Source organism: Hesperophylax consimilis, chromosome 2, assembly GCF_061612785.1.
Source record: "Hesperophylax consimilis isolate HC1 chromosome 2, BYU_Hcon_1.0, whole genome shotgun sequence".
In the NCBI taxonomy this organism is placed as follows: Eukaryota; Metazoa; Arthropoda; class Insecta; order Trichoptera; family Limnephilidae; genus Hesperophylax; species Hesperophylax consimilis.
Window position 1 is genome coordinate 142141 of NC_142837.1, and position 7616 is coordinate 149756.

The following is a 7616-nucleotide window of genomic DNA, read 5'->3' on the forward strand; positions in this document are numbered from 1 at the left end:
ACCTCTTCACACATCTTGTCTATATTCGACGCATTTTTACATTCAACTATTATTCCACCATCTTTTGCGTTTCTTACACCCGTCACACCGCAGTTAATGGGATCAATATTTTTTTTTAATTTTAATTGTAGTTTTGACATTTTCTTGTTTATTTTTCAGTTTAATCATTACTATAGGCTCATGTTTTTTTACTTTTTCAGCAAGATTCATTTAAAGTTATTTTTTTGGTGTCATTTTTCAGGTCGTCGCTTTTATTTTTTATGTTTTCGGAGAGACATTTATTCTCAATTATCATTTTCTCACATTTTGTATTTAGTTCATCATATTTTTAAGAAAAAATTTTCATCTGTTTCAGGATAATCAAGTTCTTTCCTAATAATTCATCCATTTTGTTCTCATAGATTTTGGATTGCTCTTCTAATGTATTTTCAAAACAGGTTTTCATTAAATCAAACTCCTTTCTGAACATTTTTTGAATATTGTCAGATAGATTTTTTTCATTTGCATCTTGCGTCACATTTGCCCTGGTAGAGCGCATAGTGGCGGTATTCTGATTGGTTGTCATGGGAGCAATAGCTGTAATTATAGCAGCACTTTTAAATCCCGACTGCACCTCGCATAGAAATACGTTTCTCACTGCACCCTGCCGAGGTAATTTGTCTATGGTAGTTGTCACTTGTCACATGCTTGTCACACACACTACCACACAGTAATGGCAATGTTAAAGTTGTCAAAATTACGCATGTGTTTACAACAGCATTCATTTCTAACATTCACACGGGTAATTTGGCACTTTTATTTTATTTTAACAGCGCAGTAATTACTGTATTACACCGCAATAAACAGATTACAGTTTATATTCCAAGAGAGCTACAATGACAGTGGTTGCTATTGCGGTTGGTTAATAGGTGGAAGATATGGTAAATAATTTAACATATCTTCCACCACCTTCATCACCTCTACAGCAATAGTTATAATTATATAAATAAATATGACAAAAACAACACATTTTTGTTATAATACAACATCGCTTGTCGCTAATAGTTGTTGCGCTGATTAACCCCTTCAGTAATCATTTAAAAATTAAAAATGGAAAAAAAAACACCTTTTTTTATCAATGAATTTTATTTACTCAAAATATATATCCTCATATAAAAGCCATTATATAAACCCAAAATGGGACTGAATATTGATGTTGTGGTGCATAAAATAATTAAAAAAATTTCTTTAGTATGAATTCCGAATTCTTACCTTAAGAGGTTAAGGTAACATTTAAAAAATTGCTCAATATATAATAAAAAAGGTATGTGTAATATTATATATGTATACGTTGTAATATAAATTTTTTCAATAAAAAGAAAAATGTCATTAACATAGTACACACAAAATAAATTACTCAATGACGCGATTTTTTCATATAATTTAATACGCAAATAATTGTGGACTTAATACAACTCTGAATTAGAGACAAACCCAATAAAATAACCCATTCTTCCAAAGTTTTTTGCGCGTATCATTATATAATATACGCGTGATTTTAACCAACACATCAATAATTATCATGGGACAGGCACGTGTCATGTACTATTGTTTATATGTATTCGTTAAAAGTGTAAGTGTAAAACACTGCACGACGTCATGATTGTGACTAGTTTGAAAGATGACCTCAGAAAATTTACTTGTCGATAGTGAAATTCTATTAATTTCTGATATTTGTTAATGCGCTGCCTTCAAGTTATCTGTGAGGTACTTACATTTTTTTGTATTCAGATAGCTGATTATATTTTCTAAAATAAAGTCCGCGAAAGGTACAATCTAAAATATTTGGAACTTAGTTATTTTTGTGATTGAAAAAATGAACTTGCCCAGCCATAGCTGGGAAGCAAAATAAGTAAACTCTAGACCAAAAAAGGGCAAAACGCAATGCACAGTGCCTATTTCGCATTGCGACACAATGCGTGGGCCTTTTCATAAATGTGCACGTGAACCAAACCAAAATTGTGTTGGGGTCATTTTTCAATTGTTATCCCGTGTCTAGTCTAATTTAGTCTATGCTAAGAGTATATACTATTCTCGGTCCAACATTAGAACAACCCGTGGACGCGCATGTCTCCACCCCTTCTCCCCACTTCTACAAGGACGAGCGTTAACACATTCAGACCCACTATTTTAATAAATTAATTATTTAATTTATTTGTCTACCGACAAATAAAATAAAAAATTAAAACATTTTAATACATTCAAATAATGATGATGATAGTATTAGAATACATATTGTACTTTATTAGGCATCAGATTTATCAAATTGGCTAAGAAATCAATCTAAAGTTGAAAATATCATCATTGCCATTAAAAAAAAAAATTTTCTTCCAATGACTCATTTGAAATGTCAAAAGCTAATGAATTATCATTATTTTCCTCGAGTTCGTCAACAATGATGTCGATTTTCCAAATTTTTTTTTTTAGATACCAACAATATGTCGAACAAAGTTAGTCCAATGTTCTGGTGTAACTTTTTCGATACCTTCTTGCATGAGTCGTCTTATGTCACTTATTTTGTGAAGGAGGTATTGTTTAATTTGACATGCTGTTTATTCATTGACCACACTAATTCGATCGGCTTTAACTCACAGTGATAAGGAGGTAATCGGAGCACAGTTTTGTTGACAATAAAAATTAAAAAAAAACAATCAAAACCAACATTCACATATTTTATACATATATTACCTCTCTATATCCTTGAATAATAAAACCAACATTCACATATTTTATACATATATTACCTATCTATATCCTTGAATAATAAAACCAACATTCACATATTTTATACATATATTACCTATCTATATCCTTGAATAATAAAACCAACATTCACATATTTTATACATATATTACCTATCTATATCCTTGAATAATAAAACCAACATTCACATATTTTATACATATATTACCTATCTATATCCTTGAATAATAAAAATGCATTGTTGTAGATCGAATAATCATACAAATAACACATAAATAATGTTTACCTGTCCTTTTTTGTTTTTCGTAATTGGTGATAATGAATTCGGACATATCGGCTGAACATCCATTTTATCGCTGGGTCTGAATGGGTTAATTTCTCTAAGCGCGGGCAGTTAGAACGAAAGCCAAGGACATACTGAATTGTGAGCGGAGACAGGAATTGCAGCCGAGCGATGGTGAAGGAACGGAGCGGGGGGGTGGTATGCGCAGAACAAACCTAATTTGGTAGGCCAGCAGCTCGTTCTTAACTTGGATCGAGAATAGACAGAGACAAAATACATGAAAGAGATGACCAAATTGAAGTGGGAGGGAGAAAACATTACATGGGTGTGATAATGAACTTACATTATAGTTTAAATTACAAAAAATAATAATTTTACAAGAGTTACACATATAATAACAAATTTTAAGGTCGTAAGAAACACATTGTATTATATACATAATATTATGGAGTGGAATGGATTGTGGGAAACAGGTTAAATATAGGGCCATAAAGTGTGTTTTTTTTTTATTAGATAGTTGTTTCATAGAATTAATTGAATTTTTTCGGGAGTGTTTATAGTAATTTATCAAATGCAAACTGAAAGTGCAGTATTCTCTCTTTTACTTCCAGATAACCCGATTAACATTGCAGAAGAGGTACTCATGGAGGTGTTCTTCATAGAAGGAGATGAAGACGAAGCATTCCTCGACAGCCGTCCACTTCCAGGGCTATTGCTGAGTACGCAGTCTCCGCTCCAGAAGTCCCCGCCTCAGACCTTCTGCCGTGGGATAGTTGGACCATCCCGCTGCTTCGCACGCCTTAACGATCAGGCAGCCGCAGCCGGTGTCTGCTGTGAGGCGGCCACTGTCTCAAATAAGCCGTCGTCTCATCGATACTTGAAAATCGATTGAGGAAATAGGAGAAAGATGATAAAAGGCAATTGAAACTGAAAAGCACAATTAAAAATTGCAATAATAAATTAATGTTTTTTGATTCCATTCCCTTTTATTTACAAATAAGGAACTTAAAGTATATAAGATTATTAAACAAGAAACATTATTCAATGATCTCGTGACTGGATCCACGCTACCTCTCCTGGAAACAGTTGTATCTAATAATTAAATTGGCATCGCAGATTACTTGCGTGTTTCTGTTGAGGCGTACTTCAGCATTGTTTCACCGGAAAGTAATATCAGTAATTAACATTATTATTTCAGTGCAATGGCAATGCCATCAGGTGACAACACTGTGCTCGTCACTTGTCCGATGAGTCTTGTGAATGAAGTTGGCTTACGCTTAATTATTTTAATAGTCTCCATTGATTGGAACTACTATTTATCACAATAGTATGTACCACTGTGGTATATTATTGACGTAACAGAGGTACTTATTTGGTGACATTGCGATTTGCAGGATAGCCTTTAGGAACCGAGACAAATTATAAATAAACCTCTTGAGATCCAGGACCTGAGGAAAGAGAACACACACTGGACGGACGTGTCCAATAGCCTCCAAGCACTCCTTTTTGTTTCAGTGTTATTCCTGAAAACAATTATATTATGGTGTATCTATATATGTACAATGCTTGCAACAGGATAATGCTGGTATAATACTATACTGTGTGGGCACAGAAAATAACATTACAAACAGTAACTAACGTCACTGGGTACATACACTGTTATTATTTCTGTTAAAAGATGATGCAAGTACGGCTATTTCGTGATATATTTATATTAAAATAAAATACCAAGTGGTGGTTCTACGAGAGATTTTATCGTTGATTCTGCTGTGGAAAATAACAGCATTGAAGCAATCGAAATCTACTTCATTTCAACCTTTTCACAAGATTATTGTTCACTCTTGGTATTCGTATTACAGACTCCCGCGATCCGTCATATGCTTCTGCATCTTTGATTCTGGCAAAATCCTCAATTAAATCCATATTATAGTAAAATAAACACTGAACTCTAAATAAAAGTGTCAAGTCAAAACGTACTACGAAAGGCAATAGGTAGAAAACTCTGCTAACTTATATCCGATATATAACCGCTATTAGGTGCATCGATTACCCTTTAGTAAACAGGGACTTTATCTTATACATAAGCGTTTTTGAGCTATGGTGAAATCGAAAAAATACTTTATCCAATGCATAGTGCTTCTGACAACTTATAAGCAACATGTTGATATACTAATTACCTTACTAATTTATGCCAGTTTCTATATTAGTAATGTTTCCACATACACGGTCGTTTATGAATAGAATTTTCACCACGTTTTTTAATGTTGGCCTTTTGTTACTGCCATCTATTGGCTAAATTATCTAACTATTTACTTAACTTTGATATTACCTAGCCATTAATATTTCTAAATCTTTTTATTAAATTTAATAGATGTCACTAAATGATTCAATTTATTATTTTAACGTTATTTTCTTGTCGATAGGATAAATTATTTAGTATTCGGGTATTTTCGCCAAATTTTTTATAATTTTTATGCTTTACATTCCGTTATTTTTACGTTTATTTATAAGTTTCCACAAAAACCTGATAATTAGAAGTCGGGATTTTAATTCAGTGCATAAATTTTGAGACTAACTACCATCATATCATATGTAGTGCCCAGAATTATAATGAAGGGTAATTTATGGATTCTTCAGGCGAAATCTTGAATTTATCACAATCTAATTTATAAGCTTTTTGAAAGACCCTAAAAGGGTGTTAAATATCCCGCAGCCAAGTGGGGGAGTAGGTAGTACCCAAAATTACTATCCTTCTTATATTAGCTTAAATACTTGACATATCATTTTAGTGTTTAACGTATTCCTGCGCAAATACATAAGTTACCATTTATAATTTGACCGGTCGGTAGCGCAGTGTGTTCAATTCCTCGTCTGGCTAAGTCCTCCATCACAACACAGGCAACATTTTCAGCCTACTGTGGTGGTAGTAGGAGATTTTCAAATACCTATTGTCAGGCTATTCGTAACCCGGGAATAATTGTCTTTTTTTTTCTAATTGACTGAATAATTGGGATTTCTATGGTTTAAAAGTCCATAAGACATAAAAATGCATTGGGTCGTTCGAAGACCCACTTGGTTACAGACGCATTGTTTGGCATAAAAAAGAAATAAAAATGTTAAACGTTATTTTTTCAATTTTTGTCCAGACTTTAAAAAAAATTATTTTGTAATTAAAATATGGAACCACAAAGGTAATCTTCCATACCTAAAATTAATTACGAAATTGGACTTCATTTAATTGAATGTAGAAATGGGACATGCTAAAGAGACACTTCCTTTTGAAACAAATAACTAATTAAACAAATAAACAGGATCGAAAGTTGTATTAAAATAAAGTAATTTAATAAATTCGCATTAACAAAAAAAAAAAAAAACATTCAAATATTGTATAATACGTAATTATGACAAACCAATGAAAATCGTGGGACAAGACAAAAACGTAATGTACAAACTTTGGCGAAATTGTCCATTTACTACATAATGGAGTGCTGATTTACCTAGGGCGTAGCTATAGCATCCACACAGGGGGGGGGGGGGGGGGTTCGATCTTTGATAGGGGGGAACTTATTATAAAGTTTTTGAGACCTCTACTTACAACCACTTATTATTTACATCACATTGGAAAAAGAGATTGTGCAAATAATATTGTCGTATTTTCCAAGAATGTAACTCAGGCAAATGGGGGGGTTGAACCCCTTTACCCCACCCCCTCATAGACGCCCATCGCTGGTACATACATATATCATACACCAGGTGATCTACATCCCTACGTTGATACGATGTTACTAAAATCCATCATATATGGTCTGTTAGCGATATCTGGGAGCACATTCAGAGTTCCAACAATCGGTAGACAAAAGCCGCGGCCTCTGTCAGATATGCTAACAAATTACACAACTTTTTGAATAATGTCGTTTGTTATGCAAATCAACTGGCTTATTAATGAATAGAGGTGAACTTAAGAAGCTCTTAGAACTGTAAGAAATCGTATACACGATCCATAGAATTAATTCGTTATAAGTTAGGACTATGACTAAAATTAAATTAATTTATTTGATGGAATAAAATATTGGATGTATGTAGAATGTAAAATACTGATACATTCTTCTAGGTAACGGTCTCAACTGGGAATCGAACCCAGGATATCTGTCTTACCGGGACATCTTCTCTGACCACTCGGTATACCCTCCAAAAGTTATTAAAAGAAAAGTTTCTATCTGCCAGGAATGTTAATGCAGGATATTCCTAGATTTGAAGTAACCATCACTTTGTTTAAATGGTAATATTCGTTCTGCTATTTATCATACTTGCTTATTATTGTAGGAAATAATCACCTCGGATGCAATCAAAACATGAAAAATACTAATAGATAATAATAATAACCGTCACGGCTGGCAGATGTGAAACATAGAAAATGATTTTAATTGAATGAAGTGTAAATGTAAGTGAGCACAGAGTTTTGGCGGCCGGGCGGAAAGAGCCGATAAGCCATGAGGCTGGCCGAATGAAGCATTTTTCTGTGTCAGAGCGTCGTCCCGTCTTGCCAAATTTGCTACGCAAGAGTCAATTTTACTCCCCTAGGCGCTCCAA

General features: G+C 33.4%; 1 long non-coding RNA gene across 1 annotated transcript; it reads left to right on the forward strand.

The window, feature by feature from the left end:
* Positions 1 to 715: 715 nt before the first annotated feature.
* Positions 716 to 3937, forward strand: LOC149425610 (uncharacterized). The gene is made up of 2 exons (XR_016304120.1): positions 716 to 781; positions 3638 to 3937. It is a non-coding gene; the product is annotated as an uncharacterized LOC149425610 (long non-coding RNA).
* The last annotated feature ends 3679 nt before the right edge of the window (positions 3938 to 7616 follow it).